This window comes from Bidens hawaiensis, unplaced genomic scaffold (assembly GCF_021521415.1).
Source record: "Bidens hawaiensis isolate Kalapana, Puna unplaced genomic scaffold, B.hawaiensis_p1.1 tig00000055_1, whole genome shotgun sequence".
Taxonomy (NCBI): Eukaryota; Viridiplantae; Streptophyta; class Magnoliopsida; order Asterales; family Asteraceae; genus Bidens; species Bidens hawaiensis.
The window spans coordinates 1,125,670-1,146,388 of record NW_027491016.1 but is presented as its reverse complement, the minus strand read 5'-3'; the positions used below and the strand labels follow the sequence as shown (position 1 = coordinate 1,146,388).

At 36.5% G+C, this 20,719-nt stretch overlaps 2 pseudogenes across 1 annotated transcript; both read right to left on the bottom strand.

Annotated features, from left to right (window-relative positions):
- Positions 1-6,430: 6,430 nt before the first annotated feature.
- On the bottom strand, positions 6,431-10,027 carry LOC143621584 (parthenolide synthase pseudogene; annotated as a pseudogene).
- Positions 10,028-16,829: 6,802 nt separating this feature from the next.
- Positions 16,830-20,038, bottom strand: LOC143549923 (parthenolide synthase-like; annotated as a pseudogene). The gene is made up of 3 exons (XR_013138237.1): positions 19,518-20,038; positions 18,459-18,859; positions 16,830-17,472 (listed from the first exon to the last, which is right to left on the bottom strand). The product of XR_013138237.1 is annotated as a parthenolide synthase-like (transcript).
- Between the last annotated feature and the right edge of the window lie 681 nt (positions 20,039-20,719).

Sequence of the window (20,719 nt, the reverse complement as noted above, 5' to 3'; positions counted from 1 at the left end):
TACACACCCGGTTCATTAGATCCATGAAGACAGCGGGTGCGTTGGTTAAACCGAAGGGCATGACTAAGAATTCAAAATGACCGTAGCGGGTTCGAAAGGCAGTCTTGGGAATATCCTCTTTGCGGATACGCAACTGGTGATAGCCAGAACGGAGATTGATTTTGGAGAAACAAGAGGCACCTTGGAGTTGGTCAAAGAGGTCGTCAATACGCGGTAAGGGATACCGGTTCTTAATGGTGAGCTTGTTCAGCTCGCGGTAATCGATACACATGCGAAACGAACCGTCTTTCTTTTTAACGAACAACACCGGAGCACCCCACGGCGAAGAGCTAGGGCGAATGAATCCTTTATCGGTCAACTCTTGAAGTTGACTTGCTAATTCTTGCATTTCAGCGGGTGCAAGTCGATAAGGAGATTTGGCTACGGGGGATGCACCAGGGACAAGATCAACACGAAACTCGACTTCCCGAGCGGGAGGTAAACCAGAAAGATCATCGGGGAAGACTTCAGGAAAGTTACGCACGATGGGAATTTCAGAAAGTTTCTTCTTTCCTTCATCGGGTTTGACTACATGAGCTAAGAACGCGACACATTTCTTCCGCAAAAGTCTTCGGGCTTCAGGGCATGACATAAGTTTAAGACCGTTAGATGGTTTCTCGCCGTAGATATGAAGATCTTGACCATTTTCCCGAGGAATGCGAATCAACTTCTTGGCGCAGATTACTTCGGCGCGATTTTGCGAGAGCCAGTCCATTCCAATAATCACATCAAAACTTCCAAGAGGCATGGGAATGAGGTCGATTAGAAAATCGTGTTCATTAAGGTTAAGCGTGCAATCTTTGATCACGGAGTTTATTAAAATAGTTTCACCATTAGCCAATTCAACTGAAAGGTTTTCGTTTAAGTTTACTCGTGGTCGCGCAAGTTTTTGTTCAAATGCGCGAGAAATAAAACTTCTATCGGCGCCAGTATCAAAAAGTATAGATGCATATTGTCCGTTAAGTAAAAATGTACCATTAACCACGTCATTATTCGCTTGCGCTTGGTGCGCGGTTATATTAAAAGCTCGTCCGCGCGTCACTTGGTTTGAAATTTGGTTAACCGGATTAGCTTGCGTAATTTGTACTTGCAGTCTCGGGCACGCGTTCCGGAAATGACTAGGGTCACCGCAGTTATAGCACGACCTGGGTCGTGGATTAGGGTATGTTGATTGTGGGTTTTGCGGGTAGGTTGGTGGTGTATGCGCGATTGGGTTGGCGGGAAGGACTCTACAGTTCTCAGCAGTGTGACCAGTACGGCCACATCGGTTACATTGTCGGCACGGGACTTGAGTTGGATGGTGAAGTCTACAGGTTGGGCAAAAGGGTTGGTTTCCTGTGTAAGGTTTCTTAGTTGACGGGGCAGGGAGTGCGGGATTGGTTAAGGCATAGTTATGGACTACAGGGGGTGTTGGGTAGGTTGACAGTGGGTTAGGAGCGTGTACTGGAGGTTGGTAGGCGGGTTGCTGGACAATGAGCGGGTTGGTAAGCGCGTAGACTTGATGATTGGGTTTGCGCCTGCGTTTGAGGTTGTTACGGTTTGAGGGTTCTGGCTTGGTTTCTGTTGGTTATGGGACAGTCTTGGTGAGTTTGGTCTTCTCGGCTCCTCGCAGGAACAGGGTTCCTGCCCTGACATGGTTGTCGCTGAGCACAGCGGCCAACTCGATGGCGTCATAGAGGGTTACTGGGTTCCTGGCCCATACAGAATCTTGAATTTCCATGGGGAGACCCCCAAGAAACTTCTTGATGGCTCGGCGGGAAGGGGTAACTAGGTGCGGGACAAGCAAACTTAGTTCGTGAAAGCGCGTAGCGTACTCGCGCGCTTCGCCACTGTACTGTTTCAAGTTCCAAAATTCCTCCTCAAGGCGCTTTACTTCGTTGGGAGGGCAGAATTCTCGAGTCAAAAGATCCTTGAATTCCTCCCAGAGCATGCTAGAAGCAGCCTCTGCGCCACGCGCGTGAGCTACTCCGTTCCACCATGTAAGCGCCCTTGATTCCAGGACACTTGAGGCGTATAAGGTTCGTCGGTCTGGAGGGCATTGGGTATGGAGGAAGGTGTTCTCAATTTTCTCGAGCCATTGGAGCATTACGGTGGCTCCTTCAAGCCCTGTGAATTTCGTAGGGTTACCCGCATTAAAGGATTTAATATTGTATCCGGAGGGGTTGGTATTATTTTGGTTTAAGGCTTGGGCTATTGTGGCGGCCATTTCCTGGGAACGACGCTGCATACGTCTGCGCGCGGCTTCTCTCCTCTGATGACGGCGAGATAGCGGAGGCATTCTATAAAAGTTTTAATTTTTGTTAATATCTTGGTATGGGAAATCGTTTTAGCGCAAAATATATCATTGTAAAGCTTGTTTCGCGGAGTTAAATGCTATCAAATTTTGAAGTAAAATATGAATTTAATTGCAAACTTAATACAGGTAATGAACTCGAATTGAAAATCGACAATTCATGTATCACCATGACTTTTCAAATCTTCCATTTAAAATATACGAGTAAACGAGCATTGAAGGTTGACAATTCATGTATCACCATGACTTTTCAAATCTTCAATTTAAAATATACGAGTAAACGAGCATTGAAGGTTGACAATTCATGTATCACCATGACTTTTCAAATCTTCAATTTTAGAATATAAAGTTAATGGGGATTGAAAATCAACTATTCATGTATCACCATGACTTTTCGGATTTTTCAATGTAAAGTCCCAACAACAAACGAATATGTAAGTAAAGAAACGAATTGAAATTTAACAATAAAAATCGAAAGATCGCGAATAAAACATGAAATCATGTGCTGCGTATGCGCAAGCATATTTTATAAATATCGAGTAATTAACAATTAGCGTGCAAACATGAGATATTTCTCATGCGCGAGAAGGGACTCTTAGGTATTCTAGGTTGTTACGTCTAACCACCTAATCCTAAAGTCACGGAGCTCTGATACCAATCTGTAACACCCCGACCGATGGCGGATTATACATCGGGGCGCCACGTATTGTTTCATTACTCGTGACACTATTTGGGTGTCAATATTTAATAAATACATTTTCATTGCGCACGCGCAGAACATAAATCGTAAAGTAACATAGATCATATCATAACTTAAAATATTCAAATAACATAATTTGTCTTGTTACATTTTAATCTAGGTCCAAAGAAAAAGAAAACATCCTACGTGTCCTTGAGATTCCCAAAAGCAGCTACAGCAAACCTGAACATGTGTTAAAATAAAACGTCAACACTTGCGTGTCGCTGAGAAATCAAGTTTAATAGATACAAATAGATAATAATAAACACTGCGCGCAACATGTGCTTAACTGGGGTTTAACATAGGGTGTAATCAGATTGTGATCAAGCCTAAATAGATCATAGCTCATAGTTCAATCCGTGCTCCCAATCGAGCACAAAAACAAATAATCATACGTGCATGTGTAAACAAAACAAGAAAACCGTAAACGATAGGTCTCCCGTGTTCATCTAATGGATCCATGAAAACTTCGGAATAGGCCGAACAAAGCGGTTAATGATTCACACATACAAATAAACAGCCAAGTAAACGTCCATAACACATGGGGTTTTGCGCACATAAATTTCATAAACAAGTTTAAGACTCAAGTTGTACGAACACATGAACATCCCAAAACGTTAAAAATAAAAGGGGATTAAGTACGAGATTACTCACCTGTAAAAGGTGTGTTGAAAGATAATGCAAGAATCCAATTTTTAAACAAGCACAAGTTAACCTATAAATAAGAGGTTATTGGTTTAACGATTGGTTTTTATGTCTTGAATATATGCAGTAAGTATCGATTTTTTGTTAGTTAAACAAATTAAAACAAAATATATATATTCATATTTACCGAGATTCTGGGCAGAACAGAAGAGAATACGGAGGCAAAGAGAGGAGTGGAGTTGCAGAGGAACTACGGCAGAGAGCAAAAGGGAGAGAGATTTGGGGAGAGTTTAAGTGTAGTGTGTGTAGTGTTAATAAACAAGAAATTAGCTTAATTTATAGGAAAACCCAAGGGAACACAATCCCTTGAAAGGGGAAAAGATCTTATCAAATCAAGCAAAAGATATTAAAAAGCACAAGAAACCAAAAGCAAAAGATATTAAAAAGATATGCCGGCAGCTGCAGGGGATGGGGAAAAGCTGACAGGTTACAGATCAAAGCATGGTAGGTGTCAGATAAAACACTGTTCAAGACATGCAAAAGAAGATTTCAAAAGATTATGCCAGTCACTTTTTCTGTCAACCAATAGGATTGGTGCGCATGCTGCGCCGAAAGTGGCTTTTCGGACAGATGTCGGAACTGACCTAAAGTGCTCATACAAAAGATAAGATATTTCAAAAGCATACAGGCTGACCTAAACTGAAGAAAAGACTTAAGGTCTAGCGCGAGAAGACTCGAGCGCTGCGCGCGAGGGCGAAGGCAGACAGAACAATCCTAAGCGCGCCGCGGGAAGAACTATAATCCTTAGCGCGTCGCGGGAAGAACTAAAATTCTTAGCGCGCCGCGGGAAGAACTAAAATTCTTAGCGCGCCGCGGGAAGAACTATAATCCTTAGCGCGCCGCGGGAAGAACTACCATTCTTAGCGCGCCGCGGGAAGAACTACAATCCTTTGCGCGTCGCGGGAACAGTTCGCCTCGCGTATCGCAGGAACAGCTGGTCTTCACGCAGGCTTCCTTGTAAGGAGTCTGGCGCGTGGAGCTGCGCAGACATCCTTAGGCGGGAAGAACCAAAGGACAAGCAAAGAGTTAAGAGAAAAAGGGGTTCCAGGCTTAAGGGTTAAGCAGAGGGGCGGGACGGCGATAAGAGATTATTATTATTAGTAAGTAATATAATATATATATATATATATATATATATATATATATATATATATATATAATTTATTTAATGTTAAATTTACAAAGATTAATAATCAAATTTTAAATCATAAAAAGAATCGGATTCGAATACGGGTACCAGGGTCGGGTCGGATTGGGCAGTTGTCACACAAGCTTGTCTAGGGCAACACCGGAAGCTCATCGGGTTATGACCAAACACAAAATAGAGGATTCATATCACTTGATGTGTACGCAACAATGAAGACCTAGTGTTTGTCGATGATAAACCTACGAACTTGTAAGAAGCTACTAGTAATAACCAATGGGCAATGGCAGAAAGCAATTGAAAAGGAAATCGAATCTATCGACATAGACTTGGATGCTCATTGATGTATTTTGAGATGCCAGACCTATCAGCTGACAGCCTCAAACGGATCTTTGAGTTGAAGAGACACGCAAATGGGCGATCATGCATTCAAGGCGATGATAGTTATTTAAGTCATGCAAAAACAAAAATAATTTAGATAAATAGGGTAAGTAAGAGCATCATATCCATGATAAACATTTGGTTAGTGTTATATAGCACGGTAATTCAAATGAGCTATGTCATTTTTATCGAACAAACCCATTAGTTTATGAAATAAAATCTGAACCAATTGCCCATGAAAGTTTTAATAAGTATTTTCTAGTTATAAAACCTTAAATAAATAAAAACGTTATTGTTGAAAGTTAACCATCAAGCCATCATTCTTATTTACAAAATAAAAAAGCCCAATCATGTTTTATTAGCAAGCTCAAAATTTTACCAATTAAAAAAAAAAGCTAATTTAGCTTCTTCTTTTTTTTTCTCAATAACTATTAACTCAATTATTTAATAAATGCTAAACAAAAAAAGTCGATTAAATTATTGAAGCTGACATCAAACTTGTGGGTCTTTTTAGTATTGTCATTTTTCAACGACGATGCACATTTTTAAGGTGTTGTCTTTTATTATGTGACCTAACCCTGCCCTGCCTAGCCTATAAAAAATTCTAGTGATAATTAATTAGATATTCGAACACCAAAATATACCGACAACGTATACAACTTAACGAAAATATAGTACAACTTAACGAATATTAAAAAAAGCTGTCATTGGGTGGCTCCAAAATTCGTGTCCTTGATTTTTCCTAGTCAAAAATCTAACACATTGATTTCCATCACACCAAAGTTTTAACTTTTAGTGGGACATTCATTCTTACTAAATGCTATGTATAGTTTTCATTTTTCAACCCAAAAATGTATTCACTCACCGGATACCACAAATTTACAAAATAATATCAAGAGCGTCCTTAAGAATCAATAAAGTTTTTTACCAAATGCGAGAAAAAAATAACTGGTGTAACATTTTAGAATAATTATTACACATCCACTATAATAAAAACAAAAACAAAATACAGAGACGGGCGCTTACAACATTTGTGCATGCTCGTGTCATTCGTGCATAGGTTCATTACAACAATGACCAACCTTACTATAGTTTATAACTATTAGAGTTACCAAAGGCCGTATATATATTACTTGTCTTCCCAATTATGTTTGGTCGGAACAAGGCATAGTGGAACTTGCTTGTGGATAATTAACGAGCCCTCCTCTTCCATGTTCAAATCTTTGTTCTTCAAACCGTCGGGAAGCTCCCAATCGAACCAGTAAAGAAGGTTTGCGATCACCAACTCGACAGTTGTTGGAGCTGTGGTCATAGCCGGGCAAGATCTTCGACCCCATCCAAATGGAACCATCTCAAAACTACCTCCACCCGAATCAACATCAAGTTCCTCGAATCTTTCCGGGTAGAATTCACCAGCACTCTCCCCCCAAGTGCTAGGATCCTTCCCTATCCCCCAGGCATTGATGACCACGGTTGTCCCAGGAAAGACATCGTACCCACCGATTTGACAATGGCTCGAGCATTCATGTGGGATTAACAATGGGGCAGGCGAGTGCAATCGCAATGCCTCTTTCACCACCATTTTCAAGCATGTCATTTTTGTGATGTCCAGTTCGTTTACCTTTTGTATTCTTCCCCTGCAATTTCGGATTTCGGTTTGCAACTTTTGCATCACTCTAGGACTTCTAGCAACCTCGGACATCGCCCATTCCATTGCTGAAACAGTTGTGTCAATTCCGCCGGTGAATACGTTCTGAAAGGTTATATCAATTAGTCATACAAGAGGCGTGCACGTATGATATGGTAGGGAACACCGGCAATCACGTAGCGTATTAGTATTTTTTGTTACTAAAAGAAAATTATAATAATATCAGAAAATAAAATAGTTGTTTTTGTTTTTATAATTTAAACATAATATAGCTACTACAAGATAGATAATATATTTAATTAAGGGAGTTTGTTTAAAGTCAACGTACAATAACATGCTTTAAAAGCTTTAACTGTGTAAAATTTTTATCTTCATATGAATTATAGTATACAACAAGATGTTGATAATATATTTAATTATGTAGATAAAGGATATAATCCAATAATCCTTTATCGTATATTACGTACGCGACACTTTTAACCCTTGATTTCAAAAACACGCAAACCCTAAAATCACAACTATGCGATCTGTTCTTCATCCACCGCCTCTGCCGTCTCGTCAAAGTTCACCGTCCATCTTCGCGACCATCATCTTCCGTTGTGAGCACCGTCACGATCATCGATCGTTGTTCACAGTTCAGTTGATTAATTTCCAATTGAAATTATTGAACCTAATTGATCAATTAACCTTGAAATTGATCCAATTAATCATCAATTTGAAGCTTTAATCGATCAATTTTGAATTTTGAGTGATGGGCTTAACCTTGAATGTATCAGGATTTAAGCCTGAACGTTTTAGGTTTTAAACCTAAACGTTTTAGAGTATGTTTGACAAAACTAGCTGGTAGCTGTAGCTAGAAGCTGGTGGCTAATGGCTTGAAGCTGGTAGCTGTAGAGTTTTAGATATATTTAGGGTATGTTTGGCAAAACTAGCTGATGGCTGTTAGCTGTAAGTTGGTGGCTAGAAGCTGGAAGCTGGTGGTAGGTAGCTGGAAGTTGATAGCTGTAGCTTTTTAGATATATTTAGGTTTTTAGCATAGTAGCTGGAGTTTTCAATAAAACTAGTTAGGCACATGCGCGGTGTGGCCGAGTGCGCGCGCAACCTAACATCAACTGCATAATCAATGTCAGCATGTGATTCACTTGATAATGGTGCAAACATAATCCGAATGCAGACACGTAATTCGTGTAAAGGCAGTAAGTGTGTAACCGGTAGCGAAAATCAAGAAACAAAACTGAAATATACAGTAATTTCAAATAGATAATTTTTTAAACTAACCTCTTTTGATCTGAAACCCTTTCCGACCCGGCATCGTTTTAATCTAAAACATGTTATGACCTGGCCGCTTTCGACTCAAAACCGTATCGACACGAACCAAACTAAGTTAACCCTTTTCGTGTCGACTTGTTTCGACCCTAATTTAGACTTACACATGACCCGATCTCATCTGACTCAACTTGTTGTCAATCATAATTCATAACCGGTAATTATGTGGTATACTAAGTTTTTAAAGTTAAAAAAGTATAGCAATATGATACTAAAATTAAAGAGAATAAAATTCTCTTTTTTATGATGTATTTTGTTCAAAAAAATATTAACGTGTGAAAAAGTTATAGTATTTTAAAGAGTCATAGGGTAGTTAGTTTTGAATAAAGGTAAAATATGTAACTATTATAAAAATTAACAAAAGTTGATAAAAATTCAAGTACCAAACTTTTAAATTTAATTGTAAAAGCTTTTAGCTTTTCTCAAAGGCTACTACTAGTAGCGTTTAAATATGGAGTTTTTTCTTCAAAGTTAAAAGCTTGAAGCTTATTCACCAATGATATTCACTTAGATAATGTTTCTTACATGTACATTTAGGGCACATGTTAAAAAATCCCTTTCTTAAAAGCTTGAATCTAGAAGCTCATAAAAGCTTCTAAAAGTATTTTTGTCAAACATACCCTTAATGTACGTTATAGCAATTATTATACGTTAAGTCACCCATAATTATGTAAGCACTCTACAAACGATATTTGAAAAATAAATTGTTTACCATTATAAGTGCTTTCACGTCTTCTTTAGTTAATTTACAATTGGAAGCATTCTCCGTTGAAGACAGCTCGATTAATCTATGAACAAAATCCTTTTCATCTTCACTTAAATCTTCAATCCTATGACTGTTATGATCATCCACAATCATTTGGATGTAGGCATCAAGATTGCGAAAACATTTCTCCAGCTTTCGGTTCCAACCACTTATTATATCGAAAATTTCACCAAACCACGGAAAATTATCACTAAATGATCCATCCAGCATCACCACAGCTTCATCAGGAATATCTTCCCATGAAGCACCCTTAATCGGTTCTTCCTTATAGTTCTTACCGAACCCGACTTTACACACTACCTCCTTCACCATTGCTAACAACATCTTGCTTAGGTTAACCTCTTTCTTCGACGATTGTAACGATAGAACGTTAACCATGCTCTCAGTCTCCATCACCAACATATGATTAAACGATCTCGCTCTTTTGGGACCCAAGAACTCGGACACCAAAATCTTGCGCTTCTCCTTTCGATGATCGCTTTGAGGTGAAAACGCGAGGTCCAAGTACTGGTATGTTAGTCGCTTAGCGGCCTTGGACGATGGACGGGAACAAAATATGTGATCATGAGTTTTCAAGACTTGTTTGGCTAAGGAAGGGATGGATATTATAACAAATGGTTTTGAACCAACATAAAGTTGCATAATGGGACCATATTGTTTGGATAGTTGCCAAAGGGCTTGGTGGCGAGTTTTACCTAATAGGTTATGCAAGTTTCCAGTTATGGGAAGCTTTGGAGGGTTTGGAGGAAGCTTATAAGTGGCTGCCTTGGATGACCTAATTGATCTTAGAGCATATAGAAACATGTATAACATGAAGAAGCCTAATGCTGTTGTAAGAAGCCATGAAGGAGAGAGAGTGAATAACTCCTCATCAACTCGCTGGCCGGTTCACCTTCTACTTATAAAGTTATATATGAACTTGTTTGTTACCTATGGATTGTTAAAGGCTGGATATAAACTAGAAGGCGGTGTACGTCACTTTCCATATTAGATGAACTTGTTTGTCATTTGTCAACCATGCCTGAAGTTGATTTTATTGATTTTTATATTAGATGAGATCATGTTTTTAGTATGTTATATCCCTTTCAAGAAAAGAAAAAAAAAGGAAAAAAAACTAACTTGCGCTATTTGTGAAATGATTTTGTTTGAGAAATTTAATTTGGATTATTAAACCGCTGCGTGGCTATATACAGACTGTAGTTGCTTTGAAAATTAAATAACTTGGTTCGTTTTGTATTATCGGACTCAATCCCAATGGTTGAAAATAGTTTTATATTCAACTAGATATCTTCAACTAAATAGTAAATATTATCTTCAACCTGCTGGTCCACCCTATATTCTCGTTTCTTTATCTCAAAATATAAAATCCGGTCCTAGCATCACCAATATTGTCCGCTTTGCCCACTAAGAGCTTATAGATTTGTTTTTGGTTGCGCGGGTAGAGACTTCTCAGGAGGTCACTTATCCTGCTACTACTCCTACCTAGGCACGCTTAACTGTGTAGTTCTCCTCTCGTCCACTAGCATTAAGCCCAAAACGCGTTGGTGATTTTAGAGGCGGGGCATTTACTTATGAATCAAGTATCTCTCATGTCCATGGCCGATGTGAGATTTGTCAAGGGTGTTACAAATACCCCCCTTTTTTGGATTCATCGTCCTCGATGAGATTTTCCCTACCATCGAATCCAGGATGTGGAATTTACCTAAGATGTACCTCACGACACCCCTGGGGACTCACCATCTATGATGAGGTCTACTCCGGCCACCATCCAAAACAGCACAGGAGTGCCTCTGATACCACTTGTAACATCCAACCCTCGGACCACCAATATTGTCCGTTTTGCCCATAAGAGCTCACGAATTTGTTTTTGGTTGCCTAGGTGGAGACTTTGCAGTAGGTCACCCATCCTACTAATACTTCTACCTGAGCACGCTTAACTATGGAACTCTCATCTCGCCCACTAGCATTAAGGCCAAAACGCGTTGGTGATTTAAGAGGTGGAACATTTACTTATGAACCAAGGATCTCTTCTGTTCACGGCCGATGTGAGATTTGCCAAGGGTGTTACAAATACCCCCCCCCCCCTTTTAAACTCATCGTCCTCGATGAGGTTTGTCCCACCATTCAATACAAGATGTGGGATTTGCCTAAGGTGTACCTCGCGACACCCCCGAGTACTCACTTTCTCTGATGAGGTTTGCCCCACCATCTATTGTCCCTTTACTCACAAAGAGCTCACGGATTTGTTTTTTGTTACGCATGTGGAGACTTCCCAGGAGATCACTCATCCTACCATACTAGCACGTTTAACTGTGGAGCTCTCATCCCGTCCACTCGCATTAAGCCCAAACACGCTGGTGATTTAAGAGGCAGGATATTTACTTAAGAACCATAAATCTCTTTTGTTCACACCCGATGTAGGATTTGCTTAGGGTGTTACACAACAACATAATATAATCTAATTAAAAACCAGCCATCGTTAGAAAAAGAACCAACCAACCTTAGTAAAACCCGTATCAATAGCAAGCATATTAGTAGAATTTGTAGAAGGTAAAATGTTGGCAAACTGCACCTCTATCAAAAAATATCGAGAACTGCACTTCTATCTAGAGAATAGCAAGATTGTTGTCAAGGAAACCCCGAACTTCAAAATCATATGTATGAAAAAATATATAGAAGAAAAGACTCCTCATAAACTTTAACCAGCCAAGAAAGAAATAAACAAATACGTGGTGGTGGTAATAATAATAATAATAAATATTTAATTATAAAGGTGGTGGTAAAAACATACTACTATTACACAAATAATAAGAATAAAATAAAAATAATATAAATATTTATAATATTGAATACTAAAAACTAGTGTAATATACAAAAAGGAAAAGAAAAAAAAAAAGAAAAGTTGGACAAGTATGAGGAAATGAAAAGGTTATTAGAGACTAGACATAAAAATAGTGAAGTTAACTCTAAAGAGTAAAGACACTATTATACCAAAATTATAATTTCTTAATAGTTCTTAACCTTAATAAGAGGTTTTCAATACGTCATACTGTGACAACTGTCACCAAACATAGTTAACTTTGACTTTAATTAGCATTGATCGTGACTTATCGTGATACTATAACTGAGTCTGTATTGTGTTAGTATAGCCCAATAGCAAAAAACTTAACTACCTACATTTAATAGGAATTTCAAACTACGACCCTATATAAATCTTTTTATTTATAAAAATGTCTCGAACTTGATTAGCATTGGTGAAGAGTTAATACCTCGTTTAATTAACAAAACATTGATAGCAAATATCAAACTTTTAAAATATAAGTATTTATTTAAATAGATAATTGTATAATAATTAATCGACAAAACATTGATAACAAATAATCGAACTTCTAAAATATAAGTGTTTTTTGAAATATATAATTTATTTATTTATATATATATATATACATTTGTGGGAGGGTTGCTGCTTTGGTGATTGTATGTTATGCAGCAAAGCTTGTACGTCTCTTATGATTGTTTTATCTGATTGAACAGAGGTATAATCCTTTCCACGTGTGAGAAGTCTCCATCGCCTCCCTGTGCTCTTCTTCCCTTCCATCTGAAAAGCCACAAGCACACCTTTCTTGCTTTTGTGTTGGTTCCGTTTAATCGTTGTCTCTTCTTACTAACAACTAACTTGGTGTTGATTCTTCATGAACATCGATGTATGGTTGTCTCATAACTGTATGTTTAGTGCTCTTTATTTCAAGCATTGATTCGCTTTGACCAACCTACTTTCTTATTGGATGTTTTTTGATTTAGGGATTGATGTTTCCTACCATTAGAGTTATTAGACTTATTTAGTTGTAGTGTTATGTGTTTTCTTTTTTCTTTTTCTCTGTTGTTGTTGCAAGTTTGGTGTGTTCAATGAAGTTTAATATGTCTACGAACATCAGTTAACTTGATTTTGTGGCCTTCATCTTTGCTTACACAGCAAATATTTTTCAACATGTAGCATCAGAATACAATGATACTCATATACGATTATTTACATTGCTTGATAATTTATTTGTTGTTGAAATTTTCAGTTATTAGCTTTGATTTCCTTTGGTTGGTTGTGAAGGTTATCTTCATCTGCAGTGTTTCAGGTTCGTTTCTTTACGGTTCTTCGCGTGTTTTGCTTACGCTTAATTTTGACTACTTTGTTTGTGTGTTTTGCCTTTTAGCAATGTTGTGTGTGTGATTGGTCATAGATTTGTTTGTTGAGTGCTTTGTGTTTACGTACTTAATAAATTTTTGTTAGTGGTTAGTGGTTTATGTGTTTTAGGGAGTTTGTGTGTGCGCTCGATAATTTTGTTTCTTCTTTTCTAATGTTTAGTTGCCGGAAACGAACTACTTATTCTGCGCTTTCGTTTGAATAAATGTATCAGTCATCTACTAATGATATACACGAGGCAATTCATCCTACAACACCCGTAGCAAAAAGGCCACAACAACAAGAATCAGGTAATTAGCCAATGTTGCATACTTTACTCTCAATAAAACACACTTGAAAAGATACGTTTATAAAAACAAAGGATCGAAGACCCTATCAACAAACGAAGACTGGAAAACCGAGTGTATGTAAAATAACTTTTAACCATGGACCGGAAAGCCGTGCGTATGTAAAAACTTATATATGCATAAGGGCTTTTCCATTATACCCGCGCTTGAACGCTCCTTAGACGACATAACACGAACATGCATAATACGACAATACGTACGCACCATTTGGAAAGTTCTCGGCCCGCAGCAACGCGCGTCAAGTACTAGCCTAGATATTGAAGAGCATCATTGTGTTTCATGGTTGATATATTATTAATAATAATATAACTAACCTAACGGTTAGCTAATTAAGTAAAATTAGATTTTAGAAGCCTAAGATAAATAAACAATCCATCAACATAATAAATTTGACATTTCATTTGCTACTAAAAAAGATAAGGGTTCACTAAAGATGAGCGGCTCCGGTGGCGAAGTTTGGGATCAGTCACAACGGTGACCGAAGTCACTAACTCAATACCTGGAGGTTGACCGTGCTCAATGCTTATAAAAATTTTAGGCAATATCACGTAAATTTACCCTACTAAGCGAAAAAATAGCAGTGACCGGGGGTGACTTCACCCTTGAGCGGCTCAAAATGATTACCACCAAGCATGAACAGATCGAGGGGCTGCTGGAAGAGCATTGAAAGAGTAAAAGCACATGAAGATTTAAAGGAGATCGAGGAGAGGAAGCTTAACAATGAGAAGAAAAAGGTATTCAGATTTTGTTTTGTTAATTTGCAAGATTGTATAGAGCTAATTGTAGCGAGTTTGTTTTGTTTCCATTTTACGTATATAAATAGTTATATACTTATATTGTTATCAATGCCTACCAGAATTAGGCCATTGATCTGAATGGATAAAATGTATGCCAATTACTGTTAGGAGGCATACTAAAATTACGTTTTTATTTGGCTGTGTTTTAAACAATAGGTTTGTTGAAGCTACTTTGTGGAATTTGGATGAAAGTGAAAGTGGCCGCAATATGATTTTGTAAGATTTATTTGGATTTTATCTGGATAGAAATTTTGCTTCTTGCATGGGACTTCTGATGAACAACAATGGAAGGGATGGTTCTTAAGGAAGTCACAAGTGAAGATTGTTCAGCTTTAATACATAGCGTTTTTCAGATTTTTGTTTATTTTTGTTCAATTCATTGTCATTTATTTTTGGGAAGTCATTTCTTTGTATTGTATTTGATTGAAAATGCCATCAAAGCGATTGCCTCCTATGTACTAATTATTTGTGGCTATTTAATTGTTATACGCCCCCACAACGGGGGGTTCTTCCTAGTTGTATAATAATAACAATAGTAATATTAAGTTCAAGGGCTAAAAGTAATTATTAAACTTAAAGGTTGAACAATCTTATCATATTCCAAAACTTGATTTGAAACCGGTATGCACCAGCTCCTTCATAATTCTAACGGAGACGCAGCCTTAACCCACATCCAAATCTAACCTGTAAACATTTTTAAATTAAGAATAATTTATAAAAAATAAATACAAATTATATTTAACAATATTCTATTTACAAGTCTATGACCAAACTGATTTGATCAAACATATGTTAACCCACCATACCACTTCATTTTTTTTAAAATATGCTCATAGTACATTTCTGAATACTTAATAATAACATGTTTATATTAGGTAAAAAAGTTGTTTTAATTTGATTCACTTTGGTATTCCCTATATAATTTATACCGATCAAAATATCTTGTGAATAAAAAAAGAATTGAATAAAATATTCTTTAGTCATTTCTTTAGATATATACAACAGCACAATCAGATTAATATGAATGAATATCGTGCTGCAGTGAGATGCCAAACTTCAAAAGCTTTTTTTCTTTGGCATGCATATTTTTAAAAAAACAAAATTATTTATCAGGTGAACAAATAGAAAAGGAAAAAATAAAAAAGTAATAATAATAAAGATTTAAGAAATATTAAAAGCAAAACATAAAACAAACTTATTTATTAAACGAGGGCTCACTGAATTGTAACAAATTGCGCTCTCATTCACTTATCTATCTATTCTAATAAAGTAAAATAAATGGAGACACTTGTTATGTTTTGGTTAATTCTTACAATTTTTTCCCTCCAAAACTAATATACCCTAATATATGTAATAAATCAATAATTATTCATTTTCCTTTTACACTAATATACCCTAACATATAATTTTATAATTTGAATTATCCCGTGTATAACACGGGCTCTAAAACTAGTTTATTATATAAGGATATGATTCGTATCTATAATATGTATAAAGGAAAACCCTAAAATCCTATGTGTCGCGATGTGGTCGCTCCCCCCCCCCCCCCCCCTTTATGGAAGCCACTAGATTTCTTGATTTTTAAATGGAGGCCTCTCATTAATTTATCCAAATTCATGGGTATGGGTCTTACCAAAACCAGATAGCTCTTAAATGAGTTATAACATCTCATTAAATTAAAAATTAATTTAACCAATTATTTCATATGAAAAGCCTATAAAATAGGGATATACTAAAATTTAATATCAAATTTAAAAAGAAAAAGATATTATTTGTAATCAATAAACAATTTTATAGTAAAAAAACATAAGCGGGTCATGAGTCACCAAATCCAGATAGCTTTTAAACGGGTTATAACATATCATTTATTTATGAAACCCTTTCATCATCAAACCCTAAGAATATTATTAACTTTCTTACAACAAAGAAAATCAAAACCCAAAAAATAAATATTAAAAAACGAAAAAAGTAAAACAACCATTCTCTCAAGCCATCAGATTGCTTTATTTGTAAATGAAGGCTTCTCACGCATTTGACCCGAATTCACGGGTAAACTTCTCACCAAACTTGATAGCTCTTAAACGAATTATAACATCTCATTATATTAAAAAATAATCTAATCAAATATTTGATATGAAAATCATATAAAATATGAACAAAAATTAATATTCTGTTTTATTTTAAAAAAATATACTATTTATAATTAAGAAACAATTTTATAATAAATAAAATAAACGGGTAATGGGTATCACCAAACCCAGATAGCTTTTAAACCAGATTATAACATATATTTTATTTGTGAAACCATTTCATCATCAAACCTCAAGTATCTTAATTATTAACATTTTCTTATAATAAATAAAATTAAAATCCAAATATACATATATAAATATTAAAAACGAATAACGTAAAACAACCCCTATAATACGGGGATAAAATCTAGTATATATATAGAACACAACCAACTGTCACTATTCTTGCCAATTGTGCTTCCTTGGCACAAGACACAGGTAAGTTTTTCTCATTACAACAAGCGAACCCTTTTCTTCCATGTCAAGTTCGTCATTCTTCAATCCATCAGGAACCTCCCAATCGAAAAGGTATAAAAGGTTTCCTATGGTAAGCTCTACGGTCGCAATAGCTTGACTAAAAGCCGGACAAGATCTTCGCCCCCCTCCAAATGGGACCATATCAAAGTTTTCACTTACAAAATCAGCCTCAATATTCGTGAACCTCTCGGGATAAAACTCAGTCGAGTTATCTCCCCAGGTTCTGGGATCTCGTCCTATCCCCCATGCATTGATCAAGACTCTTGTCCCAGGAAAGACGTCATAACCGCCTACTTGACAATGGTTCATGCATTCCCGTGGGATCAATAACGGTGCTGGAGGATGCAATCTTAGAGTCTCCTTGACAACCATTTTCAAGTATTTCATCTGCATAATATCTGATCTGTGTATTTTTGATTTTTTTCCAACGCAACTTCGTATTTCGTTTTGTAATTTTTGCATCACTCCAGGGTTTCTAGAAATCTCGGACATTGCCCACACCATGGTTACAACAATTGTATCGGTTCCTCCAGTAAGTACGTCCTAAAAGTTTATAACATTGTAATAGTTAAGAAATAAATTTTAAATATATAAATAAATAATGCATGCAATGGAAAAATCTTGCAATCTTGAGCAAAAAAAATCTAGGTCACTTTATGTGGCGTACGTGGAGTCACTTAGTCACTATAAAGTCAATGGCATAATAAATATTTTGGTCACTAATTTTTATTTTTTTTACCGTTTGGAATTACCCATAATATCTAAGTGAGCCTTTTTGAGACGGGATGTTAACCGTTTATACTGTTTTTGACAATCCAGACCTGACTCACTCAGGAACACTATCAAGGGGGGATCCACCACTAGAGGAAAATCCTCTTGAGTTAGGTTTCGAACCTAAGACCATAAGATCCCATGCTTTAACCATCACCCTCATGTCACTGCAACAGAAGACCGATTGTACATGTCACTTCAATTAGTAATCAATACCCATGAATTCCATCACTAGAAGAGGTAATTGCATGAGTTTCCAATGTAAAATGGAGTCTCGCCAATTAGAAACAAAAATAAATAGAAACACAGTTTCAATAAAGGGAACCTAAGGACCATATAGGTCTCCAATTTGAGTTTTCCTCGCATCTCAAATAAATTGAAGGACAAATTCGAAGAAATTTTGACCGTCGATCAGAAACGTGTTTGTGTTCCGAACGACTAGATTAGCTTAACCTGAAATATGTAGCAATTACAACTCGGCAATGGACTTGAAAGCCAGCTTCCCAATAAAAATGTTGGCTATGTATATATCACTTTTCTAGGCCCCATGGCTTTTTTAAACTTCTCTTAAAATTAATAAAATGTGACTTTTTTCCTCTTGTGGTAAGAAACTGTCTTAGACCTAAAACTCTACCCTACCTACCAAACAGCCCACATTATGTATATATTTAGTCATTAGTGCAATATGTAAGTTAAAGTGAAGAATTAAAAATGAGAAAAACAATTAACAATTAAACCAATTTAACACAACTTTTTACCATAATAAGGGCTTTCATGTTCTCTTTGGTCAAGCACGAACCACGTGTGTTCTTCTTTGATGATAATTCAATCAATGCATGAACAAAATCTTTATCACGATCATTTACTTCTGATCCTCCATGATCAAGGTGTTCATCAAGAACCATTTGCACGTAGCCATCAAGATTACTGAAACACTTCTGTAGCCTATCACTCCACCCACTTAATTTATCCAATTTCTTCCCAATAATTGGGAAATGATCCCCAACAGAACCACCCAACATATTTTTAGCCTCATCAAGCATTTGTTTCAATGTTGCACCCCTAAACGGCTCTTCTCTGTAGCTCTTGCCGAAACCAACCTTACACACAATCGCGAATACCATGGCTAATAACTTGTTGTCTAGATTAACCGTAGTACCTTAAAAGAGTTGAAACAAAGAACAAAACAACATTGGTGAATAAGAACCATATCACTTTATAGCTTTATACAAAGGATTACAACGCAAAGTTACCCGTAAAACTAACTAATGATATTTATAAAATGTTAACAACTATACTAATTCCAAAATAATATTTACCTTATACTTCATTCAAATAATAATATTAAACATAATAATGATAATAATAAATAATATGTGTCAAAAATGTGTAGGAAAAAGAATTAAAAAAACGACCATATAGGCGTCTGCAATGAGTAAAAAAAACAATTATTGTTAAAAATATATATATATATTTACTTTGTACTTTGCTTGAATACTAATTTTAACATAATTGAAATAATTAAAAAAATAAGTTTTGTACGTAGCGTGAATTGAAGTACGCCTAAAAATGCGTAAGAAAATAAAAATATAAATTATAATTTTATGCATCGAAAATGCGTAGGAAACTTCTGACGACATATTTTTTGTCGAGGCATCGTTTTTCCGGAAACACCTCTTTCCTACCATTTTCAACATAGTTTGGCGTAGGAAAATTCAAAATAGGGTGTTTTCTAGTAAATACTAAGACACCAACTAAAAGAAAAATGATAATCAAACAATATCAGCCATAATAGATAACAAACTCGGCTAACTTACCTGACGGATGCAAATATATAGACTAAACAACACTCTCAATCTCCATCTCCGTGACATCATTAAACAATCCTGCTCTCTCAGGACCTAATAGCTCAGACACGAAAACCTTACGCATCTCTTTCCAGTGGTTGTCATATGGCGAGAAAGCAACGTCCAAGTAGTTGTACGTTAGTGCCTTTGTAGCTTCGAAGAATGGCCGGGTACAAAACAAAAGATCATTAGTTTTCAAGACTTGTTTGGCCAACGCAGACGAAGAAATGATGATGTATGGTTTGGAACCGATGTAGAGAAGCATAACCGGGCCATATGTTTGGGAGAGTTGCCATAGGGCTTGATGTTGGTGTTTCCCTAGTAGTTGGTGTAAGTTCCCTATAATCGGCAGCTTTCGAGGGCCTGGAGGAAGCTTGGTCATAGCCATTGATGAACCAGTAGATCTTATTACAGTATATTGTAATATGGTGAACAAGAAGAGGACTATGATTAGGACAACGGGAATAAGCGGGGAGGTATTGTGAAGAAGTCCATTGGTGGCTTTTTTTTTTTTTTTTGCTTAGCTTTGAATGGATGATGGCTGTATTCAATTAGCTCCAATTTATAGTTCAACGAAAATGGTTATGGGAGTGTTAATATGTGAATTACGTGATTTTAAATTATTTTTAACACATAAACACATTAATCATGTGACAAATTATAGAATTTTTGTACGAATAAGCCACTAACGTTAGCGGTTTTGACCTCTAAGACTATAAATGTTAAGTTTTTTATAAAGTTGTCCCCTTGGGGTTTATGGACAAGATCAACGGCAAATAGACGGAGGGACGCAAAATAAGAACGCAAGTAGATCGATCCCGCCCAAATAGCACAGGGACATAAATTGTACTTTACTCTTTTATTAAAAACATAACTATAAAACTACAAAAGAATTAAGCATATTGATTTAAAATAATCCAACAATAAACAATTGTGAATGTTGAACCATTCAACAACTCATAATCGGTGAGTGTGAAATTCATAATTTGTTCTTTGGCCCAATCAATAGGTGGAGTTCATTTTTGTGCGTCGGTAGATTGTGTTAAGCTTTCTGACTCTTGTGCAGATGTGGCTCCATTTCGTTAATGTCTGGTTTTGGGAAAAATATCATAAAACTTTAACCAAAATTGAAGCTTGTGACCGATCATTGAGAATCACTGATGGTATCCACC